This window comes from Notothenia rossii, assembly GCF_949606895.1.
Source record: "Notothenia rossii genome assembly, chromosome: 5".
In the NCBI taxonomy this organism is placed as follows: domain Eukaryota; kingdom Metazoa; phylum Chordata; class Actinopteri; order Perciformes; family Nototheniidae; genus Notothenia; species Notothenia rossii.
Genome location: NC_136903.1, coordinates 17974457 through 17990084, shown reverse-complemented (window position 1 = coordinate 17990084; position 15628 = coordinate 17974457). Strand labels below are relative to the sequence as shown.

The following is a 15628-nucleotide window of genomic DNA, read 5'->3' as shown; positions in this document are numbered from 1 at the left end:
TAGAACAGCGGATGTCCTAACAACTCTGTTATTTCACACACAACCCTATTTGGCCTCTCTGATATCCTTAATTTGGTTGCAGAGTTTGATATAGTGCTGCAAATATTTGCTTAGGCACACATTTACTCTGTTTGCCTGGTATGTTACAGTAAACAAACCGCAATGGTGTACTGAATGCAATAAATGTTAAACACTGCATGCAATTATATACTTCACATTTCTGGCCCTGCACACTGAAAGCACGCTTTGTGGACGTGGGCTCTATTTTGACACATCGTTATTTCCCTTCCTGACCACCTAGGGTTACGTTCAGAAATGAACTGTTTATGAGATGCCCATATTTCAGTGTGAAGGGATATACAGGTTTAGACGTTAACATTTCACAGGTTCGGTGAGCAGAGAATACATTAAAATGCACAGAGAAAGCATCAGTTTCATGCAGATCTTACACGTATTAGATCCAAGAAAATACTGTATCACTGGTAGTTTGTTATTATTTGTTTGTACTTTGCTCTCTGTACCAGCTCAATGTTTGCTATGTTTGTTATTTTTCTATACCATGACAATTTTTATCTTGTGTTTTGGCTTTTTTCGCCCCTCATGTCTCATAAAAAAAACATACATATATTAAATGTAATATTTCTAGTGTGATTAATTACCTCAAACTCAAGCTCCAAGTGTGAGTAGTGAGTGTGTGAGATCAGTAGAAAGTGGGGCATCAGCGGTCAGCTGTATTTGGATTATAAGTCAACATGCTTTTAGCTGCACTGTTCGCTGAATCAGCTGTTTCTTGGTAAGGATAGTGGATGATCTTAATCCTGTATATCCAGGTAACCTTCTCTGAAGGAGGAACAAGAATAGTGCAGACATTAAAGTCAGGCAATGTCTAGACAAGGACCACAACAAGATAATACTCATACATGAGTGAGGATCTTTTGGTTTTTCTTTTTTCTTTCAGTGACTGCAGATGTCGGCGTGCAACCTGCCACGCTGTGAAGAGGAAAAGGAGTAAAGGGTGCTGTTTTAGTGTTGTGACTTTATTTATTTCTCTGTTGGATACATACATACCCTGTAGTTTCAGAAAGGCACCAGCAGTTTCTTTTACTTCTTGAGAGTTGTTCTGAAGTAAGCTTTTCTCAGGATGGTGACAGCTCGCAGCGCTAGTGTGAAAGGAGGAGAAGACAAAGCACTATGTACTCAGAGGCTGTGTGTGATTAATGACAGAGGTGTGTGTTGCAGTGGGCACCCTCGGAGCAGCTACAGATCAGTCTTCCTGTAAGACAAATCTGACACTCACCAACCCACCGCCCCACCTGCTACCCCCTCACCAGCATCAAACCCTCAGCTCCTCACAGCCAAGTGCACCGAGCACGACATCGCACTCATAAATCATCCCAAACAAAGCATGTTTAATCTGTGACGCGCAGGCCTGACACGCAAATGTATTACCTGTTGTAGGAAAACTGCATGTGCCCGACTGAGTCAAGCCTCTATTTACCTTTTGAGAAACCAGTAAAATACTGGAAAGACAAAGTCTACAACAAAGAAAGCTGATGATGGCAGTGTCTTTCAGGCTGAATTCAGGAGACAAAGCCCCGCTTTACTCAACCATCCCGCTGCCTTTTCATGGCGGATGACATGCTTGCAAGACTTTCCCGACTGCACTTGCCAAAAAGATTTAGGGATTTTTCTCAAGCACATTTGTAAAACATGAATACCAAATTATCTCTTGTGGATTAGAGTTGGATAGCTGCTATGCGCTGGTATGAGTCATGATGCTTAGTGAGAACTGGGCACCTACTACCTACAATTGTGTGATAGGGTAGGTTTTTAGAAATCAGCCGTGCAGTAATAGAGTATTGTGAGATGATATGCTTGTAACATTGTGCTTGTGTTCAAAGGCAGCAGTGTAGAAGCAATTCAGAAAATATCAAATAAAATGTTTAAGGAAATCTTTTCCGATGTTGTAACGTGTGCAATCTATTACGGTACTTTAAAGAGGTCTAAGTGAAAAAGCAACTGCATTTTGAGCATTTGGAACACTTTGTCTTACCTAAATGCTGCCTAAAGGTAAACAGCGACAGTATATTCAGACATTTTCTTGCTGTACAGTCTGACAGACTGAATTACAGTAGCATAAGCTTGATGTGGAATCGTTTCTAAAATGCCATGAAGAACTGGTTAAAAGGAAGAAATTATACAGTGGTCTCTCCCACACATTCATTTTGGCATTTTCCCTTGATCCTGCTCGTCCTCGACATGTCTTTGCACCGTAGATGGTGGCAATGAGAAGTGATGGCACCTGCTGACTGGCTTTGGCGATGTCAGAAACTCACACGTACACTCGCAACAAGGTTTTTGCTCATGATGCAATCATCAAGTCAGAAAATCTGTGAAATTGAGAGTGAATGCTTCGTACATAATGATCACAACGTCACAGAACATCAACGTTTTATCCACTAAAAGTGAAAGGCTTTATTTAAAAAATGTTTTTTGTATAATCACAGAAATGTACAGAGGGCTATTTAAAATTAAGACAGTGTCCCATTTAGCTCACCAAGAAATGTATGTTTGTAGGTATGGAAACCGCTAATATCTTCCAGCAGCTCATGACATTGTGAATTATTTGAGTCATTCCAGGTGATTAATTAAATAATACTTGAAATTAGGGACAAAATGAGTAATGGTAAGAGCAGTTTCATTCCTGACCTTGTTCAATTTTTAATGAGCTCAGTACGACGGAGACTACATTTTTATAAATGGAGCTATAGGCTCATGTGAATATTGGAGATAATTAAAGAGCTTGGATTTCTGTACATCTGCAGGAATTTCTGTACATCTGCAGGAAATAAAAAGGGGGCCCATCAAGCAAGCTACACCACCTTGCAGTTGATAAGCATTCAGCGGTGTGATAAACAGAGAAGAACACTTTAGGAAACCCAAGAGACTGGTAATCTCAAGAGAGATCATCAGCTCATCACAAGGACCTTTGTGTGCTGTCGTTCTCTGCCTCAGGAAGAGCACAGACGCTTCATAAAAACTACTGCAGTGTCAAAGTTGAACAGAAGTGAGATTCACATAAACAAGATGAGAAACATCACAGAACACTTGACAAGTCGTGCCTATCATTAAACCTGTATAACAAATACACAGAAACCGCATTGTATGAAAGTTTGCCTGCAGTTGACTGAACAACCTAACTGGACACTTCTCGTGAGTCCCACATTCACACGAGATCTCATATCCCCGTGTTATCTGCTCCACTTTCTTTAGCTAACTGATATCATGAGGGTTTTCATTTCAAGTGTCATTCCTTCACATTAACAGTTGTGTGCTATTCTTTGCTATTTGGAGCCGGCAGGCCTTGGTTACTTTTAATTACAGTGGGTAATGAGAGAAGAGATCCAAACTGTGAGACACAGAGTATTTTTAGATCTTGAACTTGATTATCTAACACAACGCTGCGGTCTCCTCAGACTTTGTTGAGAGAGTTTTGTGCCATTAATATGATTAAAATCACTGTGGATGGAGGGTTTTTAGCTGTTTTAAATGATCAATTAAATCATTCAACTCATGCTTAAACAGTTTAATGTAACAACCCCTTTCAACTTCATTTATTTTTACAACTACCTGATTATTTGTTTGTTATCCAAACTGGTGGTTATGTATGTTGGTGTTACGTTGGTGAACTCCAGTTCGAATCCCGCCTCGGCCGCCACTGCGTCAGGCCGTTGTGTCCTTGAGCAAGACACTTTACCCGCATTTGCTCCTGTGGGTAATGTCCACAGTAATGACTCTTACATGTCTAATATGTGTAATGTGTAATTGTAAAGCGCTTTGAGCACCTGTAAAAGCGCTCTAATAAAAAATGTAATGCATTATTATTATTTATTATTATTATGTATGTAACTCACACTGCAGACTATATCTTTACATTTCAGCGACGTTAACTCAAAAGTCACTGAAACCGCAGTCAGGTATATCAGCGTTTAACAATGGAGGACCAGGGATCGTTGAATGGTGTTGTATGCTTTTCAGGAAGGCTGTTTTAATGAGCTTCAGATAATTGAGTGTTATTTTAATGCTCGGTGGTCAGATTGTCTGAGGAAATTGTGACTCAGTGATCTGTTTGTGCCTCTCTCATTTAAAAAATAAACATGTATTTCTTTCCTCACTATTGCTCTGTAGATCAAACTTGACTTATATAGCCTAATAAAGCTCTCTGCATGAGGCGCGTGTTTTAGTCGCTTTTTTAATTGGAGAGAAAGAGTGTCTGGGTCTATTTGTGGTCTGGTGCAATGTTGAAAATGCCAGCTGTCGAGCATCAAAGCCTTGCTGGAACAAACCGTTATTTGGCATGTCCCTGCAACTTGTTGAAATGCATCTCTTTTTGTCATACAAAATAAGTTTTTCAACATTGTTTGAAAAACAAACAACCTCACATGGACAACTTATACATTTAATTGAAAATTAAAAATTAAAAAATCTAATTATGTACTGCAAACCAAACATAAACATGTAAGCATTATTTCTTTAAAACATTGTGCTATATTGTAGAAAATTACTATTTTTCCTTCCTCCCAGCCATCTGTGGGAGGAAGGAAAAATCTTCCACCACCTTCTGGAGTTATGACTGACAGCTGTGGCTGGTCCAGAGAGCCGTGAGCCAAGCCCTGTCACATAACGCATGCCCGACATGTCTATGTCCATCTGGGGTCCTACCTTTCAAACCACTGCCACCCCTGCTCTCTGCCTGCAGAGAGACCAAGGGACAAGAGGAGGAACAGCGTGAAGACGGCCTCTTAGGGCTCTGAGGGAAGCATCCAAAGCCAGCTGGTCTGGCTTTGAGGTAAATCAATGGGCAGAGGGGAACAAAGGCAGCCGAAAGAAGAGGAAGTGTTGTAGACAGAAAGAAGGGAAGACATAAAGAAAGCCAAAACTTGTAGAGTGGAGAAGTGGCGATTGGAACAGCAGGTTCTGTGAAGGTTTGTGCAACAACAGCAAACAGGTGAGACACAGGTGTCAGGACGGGTCTGACTCCTTGTGCATGACAGAAATGTGATGGAAATGAACACTTTAGGAGAGGCTCAGTAAAAAAAAAACGGAATGTAATGCAAAGTTGTATCTCTTATGTGATTGTGGATTTGAGAAATGATCTTATTCTACACATTATGTTGAAGTGAAACTTAACGAACTGATGTAAATACTGTGTGTTTTTGTGTTTTTGCTGACATTGTTGTTATTTGGTGCTGTTATCACTTTGGGAAGATGGGAGGCCTGAATGTTGACAGAAAAGTGCAGCCAAAAGAGATGCTGAGAGCAATTTGGATCCGCCCTGTTTCTGTTGACATCAGCCTGAACTCACTAACAAAGGTTGCACAGCAGAAACTTTACTGATTGAAAACACTCCAAGAAACCAGCTGGGGACTGCTTCTTTACTTATCGAGACTTTCATTATTCGCAATGCAGAGGAAAGAGCAAAAAAAAAAAAACACACAACACAGTTGGTTTATTAAAAACATTTTCATCTTACATTATTCAACATTTTGTGGTACATTTGGGATAGTTAATTTTTACCGCACGAAGTGTTTTTTGCCAAGGAATGCAATTTGAGCCCTTCAGAATAAAAAAAGATGATTAATTCGCCATCATTTTTAACACAATAGAATTACCATATGCATTACAGATATGATTTAAAAAAAGTATATTCTCAATGAAAAGTTGCAACATCTTCAATTTGGTAGTGGTGAATACACCATAAACTGAAACATACATACATAGGCAACACATTTTATTCCAAAGCTATCCAACCAACAAATAAAAGGACTACATTGCCCTAAAATGTGGCTGGACTGGTGTGGGTGTGAGAAGCAGAAGGGAGTACTACAAAATCAAGCAACACTGCGACAACAATAAGAACAATAACAATGCATTTTTGATACTTTAAATGGGCATGAATGTGTGATGCATACTTGTTATACTTGTATTGTTCAGTTATCCTCAGGAAATTATAATGGACAAAGTGAATCTTACGTCTCAAACAGCCTGTTAAAAACCTAGCTGTTGTTTTTTTTTTCTTTTGGAACCTGAGTTTGCAAAGTAAAACAGAAGTGGAGGCTTAGGCAAACTGCAGGAAGAGTCATTTATCCTGAACCGTGCATGGCAAATAGCCATGGGCACAATGTAGTGGAATAGATTTGAAAACAAGTTTGTTGTGAATTGGGCATTTCATTTAATAAATATTGTGCTTTTATTGGCTACACAAAAACTGTGTTGAATGTGAATTAAAAGTCATTAGGACAGTTGAGACTCCTTGGCCTAGAACCCGGAGGAAACGGTAGGGATGAGGAAGACCAGACACAGCTTTCTCCCATGGGACCGGGACTAACTGGTGAAAAAGGTAGCACAATACACTAGGGGCCAGGCTATACTAGACTAATACAAATGAGCTACACAAAGCAGCATGCAGCCATGCTTGTGAAAAGCCTGTCCCTTCATTAGTGAGCATGCGATAAAACAGGATGCCATTAGAGGAGGATGTCAAAATAATCACACACTGTTTTATTTAGCTGGGCAAATCACGGATTCTGTTTGCAGGGACGTCAGATTGCTTTGAATGTTAATTCTAAATAATATTATGATGTGGGTATACTTCACAAAAAAATAAAAGTCCTGCATTTGAAATGTTACTTCAGTAAACTTAATATTTATCTGCAAAATGTATCCAAAAAAAAAGTCATATTTGTTGTTGATACTATATATCAATATAATAAAAACAGTTGATTATACTTGTGGTCAAAACACACCTGCTTCCAAACGCCAGTAAAAACAGCTGTATAGGCCACGCACCACACCTCCTGTGATCCTGCACGTACACGTGACATGCTCATATGCGAGTCCACCAGGTCCCGCCTCCTCCTCTAATTGGCTGATCAACAGACGCTGCAGATTCTCATTGGCTGCGAGGAGTGCCCTTTACACCAAATTCCATTGCTGTTGTCTTAGAGATATGACGTCAAAGGCACCTAATGTGATGAGGCCGAGCCGAGTAATTTGGGAAAGTAGTCAAAATATAAAGTCATTATTGAAGAAAAACAGATTGTACTTCAGCAATTATGTTCTCTCATTTAGAAAGTTGCACTTTTGTTTTGTTTGTTTCCATACGTTTGGTCTGTTTTATGCTTTAACTGACTCACTTTAAAGACTTTTAAGTAGAACGTTGTTATAAGAGTAAGACAGCAATAACATTGGAAAACACTAATTAGTTAAAACAGTCATAATCAGAAAGCTATAACTCAATACAACATGTAGTGGATAAACAGAGACTTTTAATACTTATTCTAATGTTTTGCGGCTGTTTGTGTGTGTATGAGTGCGTGCGTATGTGTGTTTGTGAGGGAGAGAGAGAGGGAGAGAGAGAGAGAGGGAGAGAGAGAGGGAGATAGAGGGAGGCAGTTCGTCAGAAAAGGGGAGGAGTCTCTCGCTGACAAGAGGGAGACAGGCTTTTCTGAGTTTGTCAGCTCCCCCTAAAATAGCAGTCAGCGTGTAAATGTGAACTGAAATTACGTTTATCCACTGGAGCCACCGATATAGAGTGTCTATACACGGCGACTGACTTGGGAGTAAAGGTGAGTAACGGAAATAGAAACAATGTTGCGGAGTGTGGCGGCGATACAGTGAGTGAGAGTAGAAAAGCGCAAGAGGGAGACGTAGAGAGGATTTTGGAAACGGAGACGTGAACTGCAGATATCTATCTATCTGTTTATCTGTCTGCCCCTGGGTACGCTCAGAATTCAACATACACAGTTTAAAACCAGTATCGAGTGACTTAACATCAGTCATGTTGATTATCAGTAAGGTTTTGATGCCGCGAAACGTCCAAGTGTGGATTTAAAGGGTGCAGTCAGACGCGCGCTGTTGATATCAGTCATTGCGAGAAACTTTTACAGGATTCATCGTCAACAATATTGCGCCGGGAACAAGTCTTACTGTATGTGCTTCTTGAGTGTTTATTCGTGTATTAAGAGTGTTAAAACACTCAGTCGCAGTTAAACCTGGGATCGAAAGTTTGACATGTCATACTGTACTTTGTAAAACAGGCGCAACGTTTGGGAAACATAGTAATCATAACACTGTTGAGCAATCAACACAACAGCAGATAGTTAACAGTGAATAACCCGGTAGAAGTGCTGATATTATATAAGGTTTTGCTATGTTTGAATATGATAAGAACTTCTAAAAAACCTACTGGACGAAGGTAGCTTACTTACTTTTAAATATGGAGAGAATTGTTTTTTTGGCGCTAAAGCTTGCCAGTTTTCAACATTTGCCTAATTCTGGTACTGAAATCTATATATGGTGCCGTTCAGCCCGTGCACGGTGACATTAATGTTGTTATTGGTGTTGTCTTTATATTTACACACTCAATCCGACAAGAGGATACTTTTTGCCAAGCACAAGTTAAATGACAGCAAGCCTAAACTCAGTTTATATTGGCACTTTAACATGACATACAGTAATTGAGGTCCTTGTACCTCATGGTATATTTCCTGATGATAAGTAAAGCTCTATAGGTTAGTCATTACTCTATTTAGGAGAGATTATGGGGGTCAAAGCTAACATGTTTTAATTTACAGGTAATTGTTGTCTTTATAGACTACTTTTATATCACACTTTTTATTATTTAAAGTGATTATATTTCCCATATTATTTTTTGCTCAGTTTGGTGCATGAGCTTGTGAGAGAGGATATTAGCTGTGGTTCTTTGAATCTCTGTGACCTTAACCCCTCGCCAGAGTGGGCAATGGCCAACAGTAACCTGACCTTCTCAAATGTTTTCTATACCTACATCGGCACATCTCATTAATATTGTACGGAAGGAATGGATTTTATTTAGTTGGAGCAGAAAACACTATGAGTTGAAGATTGTGCTCTATTTAATCCTCGTTTACAACCAAATAAACGAGTTATTTAAAAAATGTGTCATTGCTTGGTTAAAATCCAGCATATTTAGAAAAACAGCAAATTCCAACCATGTATAAGCATCCTTAGAAGCAATCTTGTTGTATTGTTTTCTCTAATATACATGAACACATATTACTTTGCCTTAATATTTCAGTTCTTAAAGTATATCCCTCAGTTACCAGGATGGACCAATGACACGCTTTTTATTGTTAAAGTATTTCTTCATGGACAAGAGTTGTTGCAGGAGTATTGAAGCATACTTTTTCACTGTCCATTTAATGTTACTGCTGTACTTACGGCGTGTGCATTACCATACCAGCTGGTTGCCAGTGACTTCTAAAGCAAAGCAGTAAAGCACCCTTCAATCTGCAGTCATTAGCTTGTGTGCTGCCCCAGGCCTCGCCAGTAATGGGCCTTGTTGCTCATGATCCACATCACGTGAGCTCTTATGTCTAATGTGTGGATGAGGGATCCTTTCAATGCTGCTGAAATGAATATCATTTTAACAATTTATGTTGTGTATTAGTCAAAGGAATGAATATGGTGTCTGTGAAGGCACAGATAGAGCCATCACAAATATCTCTCTCATGCATGTGGTGAACTAACCTCAGAGACCCCGTATCTTTTACCTTTTCCATTACGCAAACACGGTTTGATAATATGCCTGTTCGATTCCAGTGTCATTTAGTTGTAGTAAATAAAATAGATATTCCACGATTACTTCCACTGTTAAATGTTTTAGCCTTGTTACATGTTATGGTTGTGTGCCCCTGCATGTCTCTGTAAATGTGAGTAAGTGCGTGTTAGCGTCCTCACACAAGTTGTCAGTGGAAAGGGAGAAATGAGAGGTGGTGACGGTGTGAGGAACGGGCAGCTGCAGCATCTTTTACTGCACTCCTCATCCCACTTCAATCTCAGTGTCTCAGCTTCTCCTTCCAGGAGAAATGTGGAGTGTGTGGGCGAGTCGGATCTGCAATTAACGCTGGTTGTCAGAAAGAGAATGCTGGCGTTTACACGATGCCTCTGAATCACTGAGTGAAAGTCTTTCTCCTCCACTCTCCTCCTCCCAGGACATTTTTTTCAAGAAGGACAAAAACACCAAAAAGCTGAAAGCCACGGATGTACTGAGTGAAAAATACGAGGCAGAAGCTGAGCATTCTTGGTCCAATAAAGAGGATAGTGTTTCTTTGATTGTTTGGTAAGCCAAGCTATTTTGTTATACTGCATATTTAGCTTAAACAATACAGCAATTGTAATCACAGTTGTTTTAGAATTGTTTTCTATATTTAATTATTTTTAAATGAATGTGGAAACAATTTTTATATTTTATTTTAAATAATTTTTAAATCATTTGGCTTTTATGTTTTATATTAAATTGGTATCAATACAGGGCTGGTTGTATTTTCAAAGCTTTAAAGTTAAAATCGTTTCTCTTTGGCGACACCTATGGTTGTAAGCAGTAATTACAGGTTATATTTTGTAGCTTACTTGTCAGAGATGGTCATTGCTATTTTGTTGTTTGTTTGGCCTTAGTTACCGTTTACTCGCAACGCAGAGCCTGCAAAAACAATTCGCTGCTCACACGCAAGTGAGTTCTAGAGGGTTGCGTTAGCTCCACCTACCCTATTTGCCAGACTGCTGTACAGCTCTACATGAAAACGTGTCGCTCTCTGTGTACAGATTGTGATTTTTCTCAGGAATGTCGCACACACACCTGGTTCATAAGACTGAAAGTGTAAGGTCTTTCATTGGAGGGCCATGGGCTTAATAACGTTAAGTTGTTCAATCAGATTATGACTTAACAGAAATGTTATTTTAGGAAAATCTTTGAAATTATTTAAAAGTAGTGATGAGCTATCTCGTAAAGAGTGCACAATAACTACACGGTCATGATTGTTGAAACTGGCTACAATAAGGTACTGAAACGCTTATTTATTCAATATAGACTTACATTTTTCATGGTGCAGTTAATTTTAAATGTAAGATGTGTTTTAAGAACCACTAAAAAGATTGGCAATCCTCAATCACATTGTAACGGTTCCACGTCTGTTTGACTAACAGAAGCACCTTAGTAAGATGATTCATTGTTTATTGGAGCTCTATCATCAATATGGAGATTCCAGCGTTTTCCTGTGAGACCTGGAGGTTAGATGCAGAATCTTGAGCCTGGCAGATAATGTGTTCGAGCACAGTTAACTGTGTACCGTCCCCTGTACTGTAGACTGAAGAGAAAAGGCTTTTACAAACAATTACTTGGCTGTTGGTGTTCAGAAAACCAACTATCAGACATGTTTTATTTAAAACAAAAACTATACATCATTTGATTTCAATTTAAGAGCCACTTTACAATATATTATAAATATGTTATTCTTTCTAGGTTAGTTCTAAGCTTTATAGATCACTGTTGGCCTTTGGTTAGCCCTAGTACTTCACTGCAAAGAGATTTTGGGTCCATCCTGACCTTCTCTCTCTCTCTGTGTGTGTGTGTGTGTGTGTGTGTGTGTGTGTGTGTGTGTGTGTGTGTGTGTGTGTGTGTGTGTGTGTGTGTGTGTGTGTGTGTGTGTGTGTGTGTGTGTGTGTGTGTGTGTGTGTGTGTGTGTGTGTGTGTGTGTGTGTGTGTGTGTGTGTGTGTGTGTGTGTGTGTGTGTGTGTGTGTGTGTGTGTGTGTGTGTGTGTGTTGTTTTACACAAGATCTTCATGTGCTGTGATCATGAGTCTTTATTCCGGGTGTGAACCAGCCCTCGGGTGTCAGACGACGTCAACTTGCTGAATCTTACTTGTCATTTGACATAGTGGGGTTGATTCAAAGTTAATGGCATTTTTATTAAAATACACTGCAAACTATTTAATAGTTTTAAAATAGTATTCATATTGTACTCTAAATGTACTAGGAATAGTAGTAAATCACTTGGTTATCACTTACAAATTAAGGCACTTTTCCCTTTTCAAATATCTATAAATGATAAAAGCAATAATAGAAAATATGGCTCTTAGATTACACAACTGAACAATAATGCCTGTCAGAATAATCTCCAGTATTGTTCAGGCCCTCTAATAGCCTGAGGTAAGCTCAGAGGGTGAATGTGTTACTCACTGAGGCACTGTTTGTATAGCAAGACAGAGATCAGTGACCTTTCAACTGTCCTGCCCTTGACTGAGACCTCTGCTGGTAAGCCACCCTGTTTGTCTCACTCAGCACATGTGCTGCTGAGCAGGGCAGAGCAGCTTAAGTCCGCACTGTCTTTTCCTGTCTCTGCTGCTCTTCCAAATCAGGCCTGACTGGAGGTCTCTTCACCTCTTCAACCTGGACCACACAGGAGAAGCAGCAGGAACAGCGCAAAGCAGAGCCGCTCTCTAAAGCCGCTGCTGATCTGCTTTCGTCACTTTGATCCTCGTCTCTCTCTCTCACTGCACTGGTCACTGTGACTATCAATACAAACAACAGTAGCATCATCCTAGTTTTTTTGATTTATTTTAATTATTATTATTTGTAAAGCATAATTTATTCTGATTTACATCGGCCGCTGACTTCTGTGTTACGTTCTGACAGTACATGTTCTCTAACGATCAGAAATGACACATGCACCCTGTGGTTTGGGGAGACTGTGGAAGCATGCGGTGGGGGAAAGGTGACGGCGACTTTGAGAAATAAAGTCATTTAGCACCTTTCTGAGGTGCCTCATCTTGCTTCTTTGGCTTTGCAAGACAAACCACAGCATTGCATTGTGCACCATCTCAAAACACATTATTTGGGCAGATAACTTGAATGTGTGGTTTGGTTAGTCATTGTATTTTAGGTTGTTTTCTTATTGTTGTTTACACAAAATAGACATTTGCCTGCATGAAACAGAATTATAGTGAGTGACTGTGTTGCTACTTAATACTGTGGAGATTTTATAGTAAAACGTGTAAAGAGCAAAACTGATAGTTGAAAGGAAGTTAAGAAAGACATCTCTTTGCTGAGTTGCATTTTAACTGAATTTTAATGAGACTCTGAAAAAAAAACATGAATCAAAGGAATATATTATAATCTAATTTACTAGATCAAAAGATCTCCCATGATTACTAATATACCCCACTGTATTGAATTCCTGATGTTCTACTGTAGATCTTAAAAAGCATCGCTCACTGGAGATTTAACTTCTCGGGCTTTGTATACTGTCGATTAAGTAGAAGCATCAGGAACAAACAATTGAATTATGTGCAAAGTAAACTTTCTTCTAAGTCTGGTAAGCTCTGTGTGATGAAACTGCTTATACTGTTGTTACCAAGCACTAAAATAGGCGTTTGGAACATTTAATGTAGCCTCCTTTTATACTACCCAATATAGAAGGACGTGTAGTCAATAGAAAAGTGTTTATCAATGGCTGGTGTAGTAAATACAGCTGTGAGACTTGGGTGTCACATCTCCTACTGCGAGCACAGAGTCTAAAATCTCTTGGAAGATCTCCTGCAGCTGGAGACCCCGTGGCCTCCTGAGCCACAGGAAGGAGGTCTGGTCTGCAATATAGTTGTTTTTCTGTTTGTCTGAGAAGCCTGAACAAGGACAGCTGGGGGGGGATGTGATTCCTCCCATTATTCTGCAGCACACAGCAGCCATATGAACAGGGAAGGGAAGTGACCCAGACCCCTCCCGTCTCTGGAAGCTGCCCCGGCCCACCGCAGGGCTCTGACTTGCAGTTCAAAGTTGTCTTCCTCTCTGCTGTTAGGGCTTAGCTCTAGCAGCATGAACGCTGCAGCGCCTCATGCGAGTCATCTTTTAGCTGGAGCACAAGTTTTCAAACTACTTTACATAACACCAAGGTACAGTGTGTCGTGTTTATTTGGTATGTGCAGTTTTAGGTTGACTTTGCCCCCTTTAGGGAAATTGTAAGCCTGGTCAGGTATGAGTTTTAAAAGCCATGCTGTCGTCTTCATGCTTGTGCAGTTCAAACAGCATAATAAACATGGCTTATTTTTACCCTTTCAATGGGCACACTCTCAAAATCTCTGGCAATCAATATTTATCAAAGAAAACTCAGTCATTTTAAATAATAATGGCATCATAAAAGCACCTCCAGTCTCTATATCCCAGCTCTCTGTGTGACTGTGAATGTGAGTGAGGTGTTGAGTCTGCCCGCTGTTTGTGCGTCTGCCCGTCTGTCCTCTCCCTCTCTCCCAGTCCATTTTCCATCTGTGTGCTGTGGGCTGCAGATCTAGTAGAAAATGGTGTAGTGTTTCCACCAGTGAGCTGTGGCCAGCCTGTATTCATGTCAGACTTTGTTGTTCTTGATTTTGTTTCCCTCCTCCCCTCAACCTCTGTTGCCGATCAAACTGCCAGAGGTGTTCACAATGTATATAAGGGTTGAGATGGAGGATCGGGGGGGGGGGGGGCTCCATCACGAGCCACTGGCCCTGGGACTCAGCACCAGAGGCTATTAGCAAACAGTTTGACTGAGAAGGTTCCTGGAGAGGCATGCAGCAGAAGGGCCTGGGGTCTCTCTCCTCTCTCTCTGTCTTTCTCTTTCCTCTCTTTCTCTCTTCTGTCTGACTCTCTTTCTATCACACTGTTTGCACACAGTGTTCATGTGACAGCTAGACAACATAATCCGATTCGGGAGAAACTGTGGGCTATAGCTGCAGAAATGCCCCTTAGATTATTTGCTCAATGCCGTTCATTGATGTCAATACCTTTTCAAATTGAGAAGACAAGAGAAAGAAATGTATCAGATTGAAGTCAGTTTTCCAACTTGTATCAGTGAAAAAGACATTATGCACATTTTGGGTCCCATACGGCCTGTAAAAGAAAAGGGCTTTCAGGAATAGTCTGCTATTGAAACTACTGATTAAAAACATCATGATTCAGATTGTTCAAATTGAAAACCCCCTCCAGTGTACAGAAACCTAAACACATTAGAAACATGTTTTTTTTATACTTTCTAGTCTGTATGTGTCAGACAGTATTTTCAGAAATGAATGAGTAGTTGCTTTATTTGAAATGTATTACATGAAATGTGTGAACAACAGGCCTGTATGAGATCAGTAGGCTAATTCTATAACATGAAATTGTAAAAAAAAAAAAAATCAATGCTACTTCAGCCGGCCCCTTTCCCTGTTGTTATGACTCATGGCCATCCTCACTGCTCAGATTGCATAAACCTTTTATGTAATGGAACACGGTGGGAAAGAGGCATCGAGTGGAGGACTGAAATGGGGGGAGAAAATGAAATATTTATTCCGAGCTTTTTAAATGTTTTCCATTAAAAGTAGACATTCTGTGAAGGCTGACATTAACTAATCCTAAACAATAGGGACTACATGTATGTGCAAAGGAAAACACTTTCCTTCCGCAGCGCTCAATATTTGTTTAGTTAAGTCTGCCTGCTGATCATCAAACACTGGGGAAGAGTTGAATATCTGGAATCTCAGAGTCTAATCTACATCCACAGTGTTTTAAAAGATGTGTTGAGATCGGGGTAAATGCGCTGCTGCTGAGACACATTATGCATGACGTCCCTAATATCCTTACACTGCGGATTCCCCCTGGAGGAAGATCTTGGTTCGTCTTCACTGTTTACCATTTCTGAGTGCGGTTTGTGCAACATCAAAAGGCTGCCATGGCACTTAACTTAGCTCGCAGGGGTTCCTGGGAGGGGGGGGGACTAATGCTCCCTATGGTGTTGGC

The 15628-nt window shown here is 40.1% G+C and overlaps 1 protein-coding gene across 8 annotated transcripts in view; it reads left to right on the top strand.

Annotated features, from left to right (window-relative positions):
- Positions 1-4739: 4739 nt before the first annotated feature.
- The window catches only part of mef2aa (myocyte enhancer factor 2aa), a 60327-nt gene continuing 49438 nt past the window's right edge, over positions 4740-15628 (top strand). For 2 of the 8 annotated variants that reach the window (XM_079685510.1, XM_079685508.1), the window contains exon 1: positions 4748-5008. The gene's annotated coding sequence lies outside the window, so the exon portion shown is untranslated. Of the gene's footprint in view, positions 5009-7469; positions 7629-10034; positions 10163-15628 lie in introns of those variants that run through there. The other 6 variants (XM_079685509.1, XM_079685503.1, XM_079685505.1 and 3 more) reach the window with 5 other exon arrangements.